The 16,442-nt window shown below is 39.0% G+C and overlaps 1 protein-coding gene and 1 long non-coding RNA gene across 22 annotated transcripts in view; one reads left to right on the top strand and one right to left on the bottom strand.

Annotated features, from left to right (window-relative positions):
• TENM3 (teneurin transmembrane protein 3) overlaps positions 1-16,442 on the top strand; it is a 1,299,256-nt gene that overhangs the window by 859,241 nt on the left and 423,573 nt on the right. The window lies entirely within an intron of this gene.
• On the bottom strand, positions 8,705-10,837 carry LOC309349761. Its single transcript, XR_014160172.1, has 2 exons — positions 10,758-10,837; positions 8,705-8,801 (listed from the first exon to the last, which is right to left on the bottom strand). It is a non-coding gene; the product is annotated as an uncharacterized lncRNA (long non-coding RNA).

The following is a 16,442-nucleotide window of genomic DNA, read 5'->3' as shown; positions in this document are numbered from 1 at the left end:
GCTGCCACAGCCTGGAAATACCAGTAAAAATCAGGGCTCCTTCCACCCAGCTTCTGGGCATTTTAGTTCATTACAGTAAGAAGAAGAGAACAGAAGCACATACAATACAGAATGCGGCTCAGAGTTCCCAACAGAAGCAGCAGTGGTAGCAATTTCCATCGGAAGTTGCAGTAAGCAATATCAAGAGAAGAAAGTGGGAGGAAATTATAACCTCAAACCAAGCTTTAACCCAAGCACGCCAACTCCTAAGGGCAGAGGTGTTTTCGGACCCCTCAGTATTGGCTGGCAGGGGGCTGGGCCCCCTCAATGTTGAGGGGGCAGAGGAGGCCAAGCGGGGAGCCGGGCACAACGTGGTTCAGTGGCTGGCTGCTCCTGAGTGCGAGAGACGAAGCCACCCTGCAACGGACTCTGCACTCGGCCTCCTCCTAGTGATGCCACATTGCATGCCAGGAACATGACATCACACACGCGCAATGTGCGCTAGACCCACTCAATCTTAGGTGCAAGATGGGGCCTCTTCTTGAATCTATATGGGGTGTGCAGGGGAAAGCGAGGATCAGCCAATGTATGCTATAAGGAAACACTTCTCCAGTGCCCTCTCCTTTTTACCAGGGGGAAAGAGTGATGAGGGAGCAAGGATAAGGGATTTGACCTGTTCTATAAACAATTTGAGTATACACAATGTTAGATAAATTATAAAGGATCACATTTTGAACAGCAGAATTGCATGTGATGTGAAGCATTATTATTTTAAAAAAGAGATGAGGCTTCAGTGCTCTATGCATTATCTGGGCGTAAGTCCCATCAAAATCAGTGGGATTTACTACTGAAAAAAACATGCATAGGATTCCACTCCACGGCTTCTAATACTGTATTTTTCGCTCTATAACACGCACCCGACCATAACACGCACGTAGTTTTTAGAGGAGGAAAATCCGTAGGCATGCCACCCGTAGACATTCCCTCCATAACACGCACAGACATTTCCCCTTACTTTCTAGGAGGAAAAAAGTGAGTGTTATGGTGTAAAAAATACGGTAAGTATTGGCACTTACAGCTAGCTTTTAAAACCAAAACAAAACACTGCAGTTCATTTACATTTTCTTTTAAAAGTTTGGCAGTGAGTAACAGAGGTACAGGTTCTCTGGGCATCTGATAACCTAGAGAAAAATGCTGTAGGAAAAAGAATGGAATTTTATTTATTATCACTGTATCTAAGGCTATTTGAGGTCTCCTGTCCACTCACAACCATAATTATATCTCATACAGAGCCAATTGTTTCTCTGGAAGAATAATTACAACAGTGAATAATGGGTTAATATAAAACATAAAGTAGAGTGTTTAGTGGAGGAATTTGAGAACAGATAAGAAATATAGCATCCAACATATTCTTCCATAATTGTACAGTCCTCCAGAGATAATGGATATCATTATCAACGGCGCCTGTCCTAGGAAACTTGGCAAGGTTATGATTGTTTGTTACAGCTTTGGTTATATTAACATACACATTAATATTTATAAATATTTGATGTCATGTTAATTTTTCATATAAGATGATTTATGTAATGTTGCTGTGCTCTGTTAGAGGGCATTTACTGTAGGCTTCAAAAGGGAACTGGATTGATGCATGTTCTTTAAGGGGACTTGACTGTATATTACTGTACATACACACGATGAATCATTCCAGGGGAAAGTGATTCAAAAATAAATTATCTGAATTGTAGAAAAGCTCCATTAACATTTTAAATAAAACATAATGAAAAAGACCATACTAAAGTATTTCATATGTCTTATTAAATAGCAGGCATTTCTTGTCAACGACTGAAAATTTTTATCTGACTAATGTATTCCAAATATTTTATGCCCCTTTTATTTTTTTCCTTTGGTCCACATCCTAAATTAAATTATGATCAAGTGTGGATAACTCATATTATGGTGTGATACATAAGTATAAATAGCATATCACCTATTGTTTGAAGTGAATTACTTTCCTTGTTGTCTTTTACAATCAGAATAATGTTCACCTCTGTATGTCTCCATGAACCTAATATGTAGGACTAGAATTGTGATTATTCATCAAACACTTGATGAGTTCAGGTAGTACTAGATGAAGGCTTTCATACAAATATGTGTAGATATTTTAGTTGTCCCATCCGTAACACTCAGGATGGTATCTATTTCCAAAGGATGCTTGAGGTTGGAAGAGATCTGTTGCTTCAGCAATGAAGCAACTCTGACTGGAAGCTCTTACAGGAATTGGAGAAACTACTAGCTCAGAGTTTGGCTAGGTAAAAAGAGGCTGTTACTCATACTCATTTCGACTGAACAATATGTGCTCAGCAGCCAGTCCTGAGCCATGTATCGCCTTGCATAAATCTCCGATTTGCAAATTTCCCACTAATGCTGCTTGCTGTCTTCCTTGGCCACCCTTAATCAGTGTCGGCTACAGTTCCTAATGGATGGGGGGCATCCTTGGAATTATGCTGAGTCAAAGGTTGTTGCTGCCCCTCCTCCCCACTTGCAGAAGCCATTACCGTCCTCTGACAAGTGGGTCCATCCTCAGTGCTGGAACGTAAAGGATGTATCATCCAGTCAGGCCCTGACAATGACAGTGTGGCTGGGTACAAACCCACTCACTCACATCTTCTAATAACCAAAAGCCAACTGGAACGACAATGCAGCATGGGGGAGAGAGGAGAATGGTGTGCCACCACAGCAAACGCTTGAGGACGCCAGCCAGGTTCTACTTATTAGAAGAGGTGAGTGGCTGCATCCGTGGGATCGCTGACAAATGAAACCAGCTGGGGATTATGAAACTGGAGAGTCACTGAGCATGTCAGCATCAGGGCAGGGTGTTGTTTTCTCCCCCCCAACCAACCTGCCACTTAGGGCACAAGCCCCCTCTCCCGCCTCCTTCGGAAACTAGCCTAACCAGCACAACATATACAGCTAGATGTAAAATCCTCCCCAACCCAGCCATTAGTCACACACACCTTTTTATTTTTATTTTTATATTCTTGTGGTGGGGATTTGGAGAAATTTCTTTTATTTTATTGGTAGGACAGTTAATGTGATAAATATGAGGTGGCAGGGTGTTTGAAAAAGTGGTTAAAAAGCTTTATCACTCCTTCAGGTAGTGGCAAAACAACAATAAGAAGCAACAGAGACTGATGTTGTTCCTCAGTGAGAATGTCCCAATACGAATGGGACAACTTTGTTTCATTCCTTCTGGGCTGTTCTCACTGATGAGCTCTGTGTTGCAATTGTTGAACACTGTATGACCTTTGTTGTTAATTGCAGCTCTGCTGCCACTTAAAGTGGTGACAAAAGTTTTTCCCAGTACAGTGGTACCTCGGGTTAAGAGCTTAATTCGTTCTGGAGGTCCGTTCTTAACCTGAAACTGTTCTTAACCCGAGGTACCACTTTACCTAATGGGGCCTCCCGCTGCCACTGCGCCACCGCCGCGTGATTTCTGTTCTCATCCTGAAGCAAAGTTCTTAACCCAAGGTACTATTTCTGGGTTAGCAGAGTCTGTAACCTGAAGAGTCTGTAACCTGAAGCGTCTGTAACCCGAGGTACCACTGTAAAAGAAAGACAGCAACCATTTGCCACCCCATATCTATTGTGTTAAGTCATGCACACAGAAACACACACACAGAAAAATATGAGAAAATTTTCCCAAATATCACAAAAATATTAAGAGATTGTTTTGCCCACCTGAACCCTGAAATGCAGTAAAGTTTGGGCTGAATACTTTAATCAAGCACTACAATGTACACAAACTTGAAGTTATGTTAATGAGAATTTTTGCTGTCACATTGCATACCCCAGGGTTAAATAAAAATGGAATTATAATATTCTTCAATTTTGCTTTTTTCTGGTTGTAGAAATAAATGTTGAGTCTTCATACAGAATGCCAGGTAAGGGCTTCACACTTCATAGGAGTAGTTTCCTTGGGGAGGAAAAATCCAAGACAATCTGTGACAATGAGTGTGACTGCCTGGACACAGCAGTATAACTAAAATGATGGCATGCATCAGTAGGTCTTCTCTGTGGAAACATCAGTGTGGGCACCATGTACAGGGAGACCTTGGCCATTTTTGATAGACTGGCAAAATGGAGTAAAAATTCAAGTATCCGTGTCTATTTAGTAATAGTTTATATTTAGTAATAGTTTATACACAATATATGTTTCCATTTAAGTTTATTGGCTGTATGTGGTGGTGGTGATTATCTAATTTTGTTTTTAGAAGACTTTAACAAGGATGAATTAAAAAAAAATATGCTGACTTATGCAGCAGCTGATTCTAAATGAATATTTTAACAAAGATTTGATGTAAAAAAAAAAAGCTAGCAAAAGTTCCATTGATTAGATAGGCATGAGAAGCCTGTATCCCACTAAATCGTATTCCCTGTCTCTGGTTGTTGAGAAGGAGTGGCAGAATGTTTATGATATTCCCTTTAAGACTGTTCTGAAGGCAGACTGGTCTTGTCACCATCTCACCTTTATTCTTGATAAGGAGCAGAGGGAAAATGCCTCATCCCACACTTCCTTCTTCCCACTTGCCTGTGCATTCCAACAACAATGGACACTTCACTGAATGCCTGCAAGTTACAGATATAAGAAGAACGCTGTGTCTTCTCCTTATTGCCCCATAGCTCTCCCTACAAACCTCCTTCTCTGTGGTGATGCATTCAAGTTTCCACTGTGGTAGCAATAGAAATGGGTCTAAATTCAGTTGCAACTTCATATCTCAGTTGATCCAGAATGAGCCATGTCCTTGTTAAGAGGTAGGTGATTTGGAAAATTTTCTTTTTTTCCAGTAAATCACAGTGGAGGCATACCTCACAATACCTGTCTTGAACATGAGGCAAACAGCAGGTAGCTGCAAGGGATGGTTCAGTGAAAATATCCTTCTGCCTTGCCCCACTGGATATTCAGAATAACCAAATAACAGAAGTTCTGAACTTCCTTTCGTAGTTATTTGATTTGTTTCACTAAGAGATTATACCCTAACCAAAGGGTATTGAGTTCTCTTCCTTCTCTGTCTCATTTTATAATCCAGCATTGAATTGGCTGTAGGTCAAAATGTAATGGCTGTAGTGTAAAAAGGCTACACCAGGGCAGGAGTTAGATACCACATTTTAAAAAATAATAATAATGCCCTTGTTCACTTTATGCTGCTATTTTAACATACATTTTGATTCAGATAAAGTTCCTTTGCTCCACCACATTCCCCTTTAAGCAGTCTATACCCTTTCTCAATTCTTCATGCTTTTCTGTAATTCTTTGAAATATTTTAATAGTATGCCAGTTAAGAAGCATAGTGGACGCCTTTGCAGATACCTACCTGAAAGTTACACATGGGGCTATGAAAAACTATAAAAATTATTTTCAAAACGTACAATAAAGTAAAACATTGGAGGATGTCCATAGTACCATAGGGACATCTTGTGTCTCTCATTTCCCATACTTCAGACCAAAAGGCGCATTTGGAACTAGCAGGCCATGTGCAATCTTATTCTCCTTCTCTTCCCTTCCAACTGCTTTCCCTTTCCCTATTAGTGTATATGTGTGTGTGTTATTACCATTGTCATTTTATATCCACGCTCTCCTTCAAGGAGCTTAAAATGGTGTACATGGTTCTCCCCTTTTCCATTTTATCCTCACAACAACTGTGTGAAGTAGATTATGCTGAGAGACAGTGACTGGCTCAAGGTTACCCAATGGCCGAGTGGGGTTTTGAATCATGCTCTCCTAAGTCCTAGTCCAAACTCTAATCACCAACTCTGTTTTCTGTACAATCTAATGGTCACTAAAAGTCCAGACTGGCACATTTGGAAGTTTTTGTTGGAAAGACAAAGTCTGAGTCAATTAGCACATCGTATTTTTTGTTCTCATCCATGTTCCTCATACAGTGGTACCTCAAGTTAAGTACTTAATTCGTTCCGGAGGTCCGTTCTTAACCTGAAACTGTTCTTAACGTGAAGCACCACTTTAGCTAATGGGGCCTCCTGCTGCTGCCGCACCAACGGAGCACGATTTCTCTTCTCATCCTGAAGCAAAGTTCTTAACCTGAGGTAATATTTCTGGGTTAGCAGAGTCTGTAACCTGAAGCGTATGTAACCCGAAGCATATGTAACCCGAGGTACTACTGTACAAATAATATATTTCTGTGAGAAGTGTAATGTAGATAAGTGCTCCAACTTCAACGATCAGAGAAGTTACAGAAGGTACATCCCTGACCAGGGAAATTGCTGTAGCTGCACCTTGTACATTCTCATCTTGAGCACATATTATACTATTCTGGCAAGTGAGCGATTCATACAACATGAAACGTTTGTAAAAATGAGGCTATTTTTGCCTTGTGCTGCTTGTGTATCAGTGTCTGTGTGAGAAGCAGAGACAGCAGAAGCTGTATCACACCCTGTGTAAAACCTAGTTGGAACACTGACCCAGTTAGATCAATGAGATTGCTCCGTCCATATATTGCTGTGTTAAAAAGGGGACTCAAGCAGCTGCTATGAAATCAATAAAATATTTAGGACAAATTACGATGAAGATCTAGTCTTTTGGATAAGATTAGTTTTTTAAGGGGAGAAAATCCCCAAACTCCACTTACATTCATTAATCTGTATTGTAATTGTTGTGCACTCATTTGGTGAAACTTTATTTTATTAAAAGTAATATTTAAACATTCAAGTCATCTTCAGCTAAATGACTACTTTTATTACCGCTGTATATGCTATTCTTCTTTTACCCACCCACCCCAAGTGTTACATGTGCACTTTAAAGTAAGAATCATTATTCATGGAAATAGGATAAAAACGGCTTACAGTTTTAAGTATTGACTTGACTCCTAGCCTTTGATAATTACTTCCTATCTCCCTGGGCTGCTGTGATACATACCTGCAAGGTGTCCAAGTCTATGTCAACACTAGAAACACATGATAAAATGGAGAACCTGCCATTGTAATTCTAATTCACACTTACAATTGTGACATCCACAACATGATTTAGCCATTTAGTAATGCCAAAGTAGTTGATTTCTGAATTATTTTTAAAAAAGAAAACACCTCATGGCTGCTTAATTGTGATGATGTTCTGAGTGCAAATTCACTTTAGTGCTACATCCAAGATGCAGCAAGAAATAGTTCTGTACCTTCTGCAATGATTCTGATAGTTCCTGATCTCCTGGTTTGACTTTTGGGGATTAGAAAAGGATTCAGTACAGCTTTGTTGATATCAGGCAACTATTTGCATTAGCTGGTGTAGGTCTTTCTGCAGTCTTTGTGTTGATACCTTCCCAGTGCAAATGGTTAAGTGTACTGTGGAGACAAAGTGACTGTGTTGATTTCTACCGCTACGGTTTTAGGGCATGGTTTTATTATGCCAGAGAGATTCCTGATTGCCAAGTTTTGGCAGCTTTCCATTCTTAATATTACATTAGTAGTGAAAATTGTTTAAATAAATAGATTATGGGGCACTAGGTATTTCTTTTAGCAGCTTTCTTTCTGTTATTATCTGAATATGTTTAGTATTTCATATTGATATATAGATGGAGTCTTCTAAATCAATTTTAGTTAGTATGTCTCATTCAACTGCATCATTTGTTCACTGATAAACTAAAGTATTTGAAATAAACAAAGAAGGCACAAAGACTCCACAGTTTTTAAAATAATGTGAAAAAACAGAACATTACATTACTATTTCTTTTGGGAGGAATGAACTAATAATATGAACTTATATACAGCAAGTGAAAATAATTTGCCTGGTGCTCACCTCCTCCAACAATACAGCAAATATTTGTTGTTTATATTAGTACTATCACAGTCTTATCAGCACATCTTCACTGTGATCATTGCTGTGTCTATGTCTTCTCTAATTTACTTAGGTTTTCTACAGGGACTACTCCATTCGGTTAGGTCTCATTCTCTCAGGCATTTAAGCAGCCCACTGGAACTTAAGTGTTATCTCAAAACAAGTATTTAGCTGAACTTGCAGAGATGCTAGCATAAGCTCAGTTCTGTTTTAGCCTTGTTCACAGCTTGCAATGTGCGGAGAGGGCTCTGGCTTCCTGTTGCTTTTGCATATGGCACTAAATTTAGTTCTGGCAAGAATCACCATTTTTTTGACCTGTTTAATATTGGGGTTCTTGCCCATCAGGATTTGCAATATTAGATTCAGTGTTAGGCACTGTGCAATTTTTATTAACATAGCTTGATATGCATCTGCATGCACAAAAAGAGCAAGAGCTGGAAATATGTTTATTTTTCTGCTTCGGGACCAGAGCATCCCTCCTCTTACCATTCTCTGGCACTTCTAGGAACAGGACATTATAAATACTGGCTAGACTGCAAGCCTAAAACTCCAGCTTGAGCTTCTTCTATCTTTCTACTGCAGTTCTGCTCCCCACCCCCCGTCTCCTTAAGGATACATATTATTTCCTTGCATGTGTCTGAAATGGCCAAAAAGTTGTTTGCTTTTGCACAAACATTTTGATTATTAATAATAAATCTCAGCAAAAGGGATAATTACATGGAATCTCAGTTTTGTAATGTTTCCACATGAAGACGCAAGTGGAGAGTGAAGAACAGAACATCAACTGGACACTTTTGGTGGAACAATAAATAGATTTGTCAGGCTTAAATCTACACTGTAGTGGCCAACCCAAACACATTAATGAAATAGAAAATCCAAACCTTTACATTTGTTGTGTTTAGTGAAGACTTCAGAGTCCAAATTTCAGAGACATTGAATATTCTCTAGTATAGCTGAATAAGATTAAAAGGTTCATGACCTGGGGAACAAGATAAAATACTAATCAGTCCCATTTATCATTCATTCCACCAATCAATCAGAAGTTATTCTATGTGCCAACACAACTTGTGAGTTAATATTGCCTTGGCCAACAGTAATGTCCTTCAGGATAACCTAAAAAAGACCTATCTTTAGCTGCTAACAATGGAAGTAGCAACAGGTTTGATAAAGCAGCTATTATCATAATTCTGACCATGATGTGAAAATCAGGATATTTGAATCTGCTGACACAAATTAGGTTGTGGCTTGGTTTGCACATCACAGTAAGCTAAACTACATGCATACTCCTGAAGAGAATGTGCATACTCCTGAAGAGAAGCATGCAACCACTTTGCTCCTCCCTGTCCTTTTTATTCCCATGGTGCATTTAGCTAAGGCCTGGCTTAGTGGAGCATGCCCTCCAAACATGGGCTCATGGTTAAGTTCTCTGCTCACAAACAAGCTTTGGCTACGGCTTAACTACAACTCTGGGTTTGGACTATCCACTAAGCTAAATCTTGATTTATCATAGAAGTAGTAAAAAGGCCAGAGAGAGGCAAAGCAGCTGCAAACTCCTATCCAGGAGCCTGCTTGCTTGCATAGCCTTGGCAAGCTATCATTTGGCTTATTGTGTCTTGCAAACCAGGCCAGTGTGACTCAAAATTTCCATGTGAATTAAATATCTTTCAGTACCTTATTTTCAGTAAGCTACCATTTCAACTGAACATGTATATTTACATTGTGTAATTCTCTTAATAATTCTTCCCAACTCTTATGGGAATAATATGTTGGTTTTCCTGCCAAGAATCTGACACCCATTCCTGCTCACTCTACAGACCTCTGTTTTTAAAGAATTCCAGCACTATAGTTGGGGAGTTTGGTTGGGGAGTGTGAGTACTAGTTTAAAAACCAAAACATATCAGAGTACTGGGATAATATAGCTGGCACCAACCATTTTATATAGTCTTCTCCGCAGCTAAGTCTGTTCCACTTTCCTTTAAGTACAGAAATATGCTTAGGATCCTAAATCTTTAACAATACGATGAGTACCATACATCAGTATATTAATGTGTACATAATAGGTTACCCACGGGGGAATTAGTAATACCATTATGTTGACAAAAAAAACTTGGTCTGATTGCCCCAGTCTATCAGTATAGACTGCAAAACAAGTGATGTCATTCAGTAAGGAGTTGTCTTCCATTATAATAAAACCCATTATAAGCTCACAGTCTACCATTCAGATGAGGAATGATATTTAGAGACTCACGTCCAAGTTCTGCTGACCGCAGTCACATGAATTTTCCTGCCATATAATTAGAACTGTTTGGAAGGGTGTTCCATTTTAGAAAATCAGAAAGGCAACATGTCTGAGATAGAAAGAAACTCTTTGTGTACTGTATAGACAAACAGATTGATTAAATTTTATAGCAATTTGGACAAATGGAAGCATGTTTTGGTTTAAACAGATAATTATATAATGTACATTTGAATATTTCACCTGTACTGTGCCCACTAATTTAGTTTTTTGGAGATTCCAACTGGAGTTGCAAACTTCTGAGCAACATCAAAGAGCTTCCATTTAAAAACATATTAAAACTTTATCTGAGAATATTCTTGTCTTAAACTTTAGATGTAGGGGAGAATCCTTTCCTATACATCCCCTAGGGCATTACTTCTTAGACTTTTGAAAATTGAGGCCATCTCCAGAATAATGAAGCTAATCACATACCCCTAAAAAACCCTATGTGTACATTGCTAGTGGTCCATAATTTTCAAAGTATATGAGGCTAGCATTCGTATGGAGCTCCTTTTACCCCATTTCATCTGTATCTTATTAACTGAGCCATGTAGTAGCATCCTGAAGCATTAAACGGGTGATATCTCTGTGTCCATCCACTTGTTGAATAGGTAGCAACGCCCTGGTTTTCAGGATTTAATTTGTGCCAGGTCTCACCATGATTTCAGTCTTGGCAACTGTTTTCAGTGCCAGGAGTCCAAGACTATATCTGTTGTTGTTGCCATCAGTCTGTCTCAAGAGACAATGGAGTGCAGCCCCAGAGATGAAGTCAAATTACTGCATTAGCAGCACCGAAATCACTTCCCCGGAGCACAAGCCTAGGCAGTGTGTATGGAGGTCCTGGACTGCCCAGATATCAATACCCCCTCTTCAGCCATGCTGATGGGGTCCAAAGGAAAGCAGAGCAATAGGTTTGCCACCAGCTAGGCTGCAGGAGTTGCCAGAAGAAGGTGTACAAGGCCCCATCCAACAGTCTTAGGGACTCCACTCCTGATTTGTGTAGGGTTTCCTCCTTAGCTTTTTCTCCTGAAGATATCCTGCAAGGCAACAAAGGTTAAGGATCTGAGAACCCTTACCTGGTTTAGCTGGCCAGTCTACGCTGTTTACCAGAATGTGACTGCTGTCGCATGCTGACAGCTTCTGGGAGCCACAGGTGTGAGCTGAGTGCAGGATGTGGACCAAAGGTGGACAGCCCAGAAGGAGCTGTCCCCCACCACTGCCAGTACCTAGTGTAAACCCTCAGAATGCTACAAGGAGGGGGAAGAATTGGTTTAGCCAAGGTTCTGCTGGATCCTAAGCCCAGCTATCAGTGATGGACTAGATTTGGGCCTCTCTGATGTGCTAGCCTAGAGCTGATGCACCCCCCACCCCAGAATGTGGGGAAGGACACAGAATGTGGGGAAGGACACACTACCCTACCTTCTGCTCTGGCCAGCATGAGTGGCAGGGCTTCAGATATGATGGTGGCTCTGCTGCTCCATTCAGCCCCACTGGTCCCTGGTTAGGAGTTAGGATTGCTCCCTAATTTGGTTTGGATTCAACCCTTTTCTTCACTCTAGTTACTATGCATACCGATTTTGCACCATTAGTGCCACTTTCAGAAGTTATTGTGTCAAGTCTAATGCCATGTGTAGAGCTCAATGATTATTTCTTTTTTGAAAACTGCTGCAATAATGTTGTTTTGAACATTCACAAAGTATACGAAAAGCTAATGCATTTTGTGTATTATGCCAGCCTTCTTGCTAACATCTCGGTATTTGACCTCAGCATCTAGGACTATCAAAGCAAATACCATATGAGAGGTCAATGTGATTATAGATTCTATATCCTCAGACTTTTAAAAAAAATGTTGTCTACAATTATGCAGCCTTTACAATATTTAAATTGACTCACAATCTGATTCAAAACATCCACAAGAAAGTCTTCCTGGCCTGAATCCAAAGAACTGTGCAACTAGTTTCACATGCCAAAGAGAACTTTGGATACATTTTCCTTAAACAGCAGCCCCTTATTCCACTTGACAAACCTATTTTGAACTGAAGGGCAGTTTCAAAAGTAGTTTGTGACATGTCTGCTATTCAAAAGGGTGGGGAGCATCAACTGGGCATGCCCAAGCAGTTCTCTGGATCTCAGGTATTGGATTAAGTAGGGCTTGCTTCCTAGTAAGTCTTACTTAAGATTTCAGCTTCAGCCCACTGACCTTTCATTATTGTATTCCTACTTATAATTATGCCCTCTCACTGGAGCATAAAACAATTTTTACTGCACTCTTTTTGTCTTCTTAATCTACTGCCTTATCTGTTAAACTACAATTTTAAGGATGTCCCAAGATCTTACAGAAATTTTTATGTGCTTGTGTTGTGTGTACCTTATACTCTTGCGAAGAGTCTACTCTATGTGATACAAAAAATATAGCAATTTAACTTTATAGTTGTATGGAAAGTAACATCATTGAGCTCCCTCTGCAAATATTTTTACTGCCATTTAAATTTAGACTCTTGTCATATGTCACATTTGATTTTATTTTATTTTTAGGCTAGTGAAAGCATAGCTAAAGGAAACAATCTTGGCTAAGCATGCCTTGAGGGTCCTCTCTGCCTGCTTTCTTCATGCCTTATACTTTTGTCACTCAAGCTGCATAGATGCACTCCAATAATTAATAGTAAACTGGGTGGGGAGAAAAAATTATTGGACCCCTTCTTGAGATCTTGTGTATAAAAAGGAAAAGTTCCCATGAGTGAAGTATATAAGTTAGCTTTTTTCAGGAAAAAGAAAAGGAATGAATTACATTTTTCTTCTTGTCCTTTAAATGAATAGCATAGTTTGGGTGAAATTATCAGGCAATTGCATGCCTTTTATGCAGATAATGCTATTTGATGAAAGCGGTGTTTTGATCTGCTAAGGATAATACAGATCCAGGGTTGGATTCATTGGTAAGAGTAAAGCTGTCTTCTGTGATAACTTCATCTCAGCATGAGGTCAGACGGGGGAAACTGGGATGGGGGATTAAAAAATGACACAGTCGGAGCAGTATTCAGTTCCCTGCTGTGCTCCTGGCTGCACACTATAGCTTATGTTTCTGATCTGTTATGGTATTGTCTGCTTTTCTCTCCCAGAGCAGAGATTGCTTAAAACTTTTCTTTTTTCAGCTAGAGGGATTAGTTCAGTGCAGCTTTTTTAATTAAAGAAACTGTATCTTTTTCAAGGCAATTTAAGGCTGCAGTAGAAGGCCATCAGCATTCATAACTTAGTACTATTAACTATAACAAAGAGTTGCTATACCTTTTAAATTTTAAAATAGGAGCCAATCTGCAGAATTTTAGAATTCATAATTGCTCCTTACCCAAAATAAGTAGCACTGAATGAATTACTGTCTAGCAGCTTCAAATATGATGCATTCCATTTGGCTTAGCTTCCTTTATTTAAACCCCCATGGTAATTGTAGAGTGTTTTAATTGCATAAATAAGTGAAAATAGTTCTGGTGTATGCTTCCTTTGTTCAAAACTTATAAGGAATATTTATCCATTAAAAAAATGTCTGTACATATGCAACACACACATGCATAAAGTATTCAGTACTCAGGAAATATAAATTTGAGATGAATGTACAGCTCAATTTAACCAAGGTAAATTGATGGAATCCTCAAATATTTCAAATAAGGCCCATATGGTGATCACTTTACAAAGCATATAGGGATGGTGCTTGGGTTGCAACATACACATCTTCAGCTAAATTCCATGTCAGATCAATTAGAAACAGTTCTCCTGGACAGACAGGAACAGAGTGTGTTGCCACTAGACTGACAGGGTATAGACATGAAAGCAGCAAGACTAGGTCCTTCCTATTATTATTATTATTATTATTATTATTATTATATTACTTTAATTGGAAAACAATATTGTCTCCATATTTTTATTAGTAAACATATATAAGATCAGTTGTATAACCCCTCCCCCCAATGAAAGAAATTATTTCCCCCACCACTTTTCAGTCAGGCTGGTGTATACTGCTGGATGCATCAACTTGAAAGTTTTGCATTATGTAGTCCCTGAGACCTGTAGCTATGTTTGAGCTTAACAGTTGATGGCAACAACTGTTAGAAATTATTTCAAGCATTCTGTGGTCAGAGGAAATGGAACTTTAAGAAAGTCTATGAGAGTGTCATAGTTGAAACTAATTTTATTTCTACTCCAAAAAGTAAATATGAATATACCATAAATATATGTATTGGTTATCTGTATACTATATACAAATATATACAAATAAGTGAGTGATATATAATTAAGGACCGTAATTAATATAGCACTTTTAACTTGGAAAATATTTTACATTTGTTGTGTTGCTTTTTTGTTCCCATTTTATGGAGAGAGAATTGAGGCTGCGGGAGAACGATTTGGCTAAATAACTCTCTTGCCAGCTTACACACTAAATCAGCAGCTGGATAATATTTTTCACTCAGTTTATCTACTCTGTCTTTCCATCATGGATGTTATAGGCAATTACCTTATAGTATAATATTTGACAGTAGATCCTGAGAAAGTGAACGTAATTCCATTGATTAAATTTAACAAGGTTGTGTAAGTGGCCATTGGGGAACATCTACCAGTGTTAAGGATTCTTCACAATAACTCAAGTGTGGGCAGGGGGAGCTGAAGCATTTCATATCAGAACAGAAGATTGTACATGCCTGTTTTACTGTAGGTCCTGGGAACCTGCTGTCAGTCATAGTTTTCCAATAAAAGTGTGTATGATAAATAGACATATGAGCAATCGTCTCACATGAGATGGACATGAGCATGGGATCCTCACACCTGTGTCCGTTGCAGAACCAGAGCAGCACACAGAAATGCCGTTTACCTTCCCGCCAGAGCGGTACCTATTTATCTACTTGCACTTCGTACTTTTGAACTGCTAGGTGGGCAGGAGCAGGGGCTGAGCAACAGGAGCTCACCCCGTCGCGGGGATTCGAACCGCTGACCTTCTGATCGTCAAGCCCTAGGCTCTGTGGTTTAACCCACAGCGCCACCTGCATTAGGATTCCCTTAAAGACAGTTTGGTGACTGATAAAGAATTTTGCTGCCAGTTTATTGATGCGTGTGGATAGGGGAGAACATACCGTATCTATTCTGAGTTATCTGCATAAGCATTAGCTAAAGTTGTTTTTAGACAAGTTTTTATAGTAAATCCTTTACATGCCTCAGGTCTCAAGTATATTAAACTCCCTACGGTTTTAAGAATGGCCACTGTTACCTTCCGATAGGTATTGTTTCTAGGAAGGCAATGATATCTTACTTGATGAAGGTACTTTTCTATGGTGACCCCAGAGCTATGGACATTTCAGTAGGTTTCTCCTTGATTTATTTTTTGGTAGCAGGTTAAATTATGTTTAATCCACTGGGCATTTGGAAACTAGGTGTAGATATTTTACTGTAGATTTTTGGTACTTTTGAATTACGGTTTTATACTGCTTGAATTTGATATACGTTATATTTTTTGTTTCTAGCTTCTGTAAACCACATTGTTTACCACATTTTTAAAAAGAAATATGTAATTAATATGAAATTGCAATGACTAAAAATTTTGAGTGCAGCATACTTAAGAAATTACCATGGTTATGTACAATACCTTGCTCAGTTAATAGTAGCAATAGTATAGTGGTGGTGATGTATGACAGCACGAGGATCACTTGGATCCCTCCTGCCCCAAGCAATATGTGGACTCTATCAAGTTGGTTCTTTTATGAGTCCATAGTAAAGAGGGTCAATGCCTGGGTGAAACTAAAGTACCATGCTTTCACTAGAGGTCAACCTCATCTAGAGCATTGGTTTATGCAGTGGAACACAAACTAATGTAGCAGAAAAGCATGACCCCCATTTAAAGGTTGATTTGTATGATAATCAGTACATTCAGTGGCTCCAGAATGGATGGATGTAGGACCCTAGTTTGCCTTAATTAAGGCAATTAAGACATATTTCTCATTGCAGACAGCCATTTAATTTTAGAGCTTAGTCAGTGATCTGAGTAGAATATTTGTTTTGCTAATTTATGGCCAAGCAAACTAAATTTCTCAAAATACCCATGGCAGCTTAGTAATATTTCTTTGTAAGGATGTTTTATTTATTTTTTTAAAAGAAACTTATCATATTTCTCTCTTAATGTAGTAAACTGGAAATACCTGTACAATGAAAGCTGCAGCTACAGTTTTATTATATTTGACCTCAAGATCAAAAGACCCATTTACTAATTTATTAATGGGCTACTGACAGGGCACTGCAGCATACAGCATAGCTGAAAGATTTGATTTTAAACTGATTTACCTATTTAATTGGCTTACATCCTAG

Source organism: Podarcis erhardii (genome assembly GCF_964252035.2).
Source record: "Podarcis erhardii genome assembly, chromosome: 9".
Classification (NCBI taxonomy): Eukaryota; Metazoa; Chordata; class Lepidosauria; order Squamata; family Lacertidae; genus Podarcis; species Podarcis erhardii.
The sequence above is the reverse complement of the archived record's forward strand: the minus strand, read 5'-3'. Positions and strand labels throughout refer to the sequence as shown.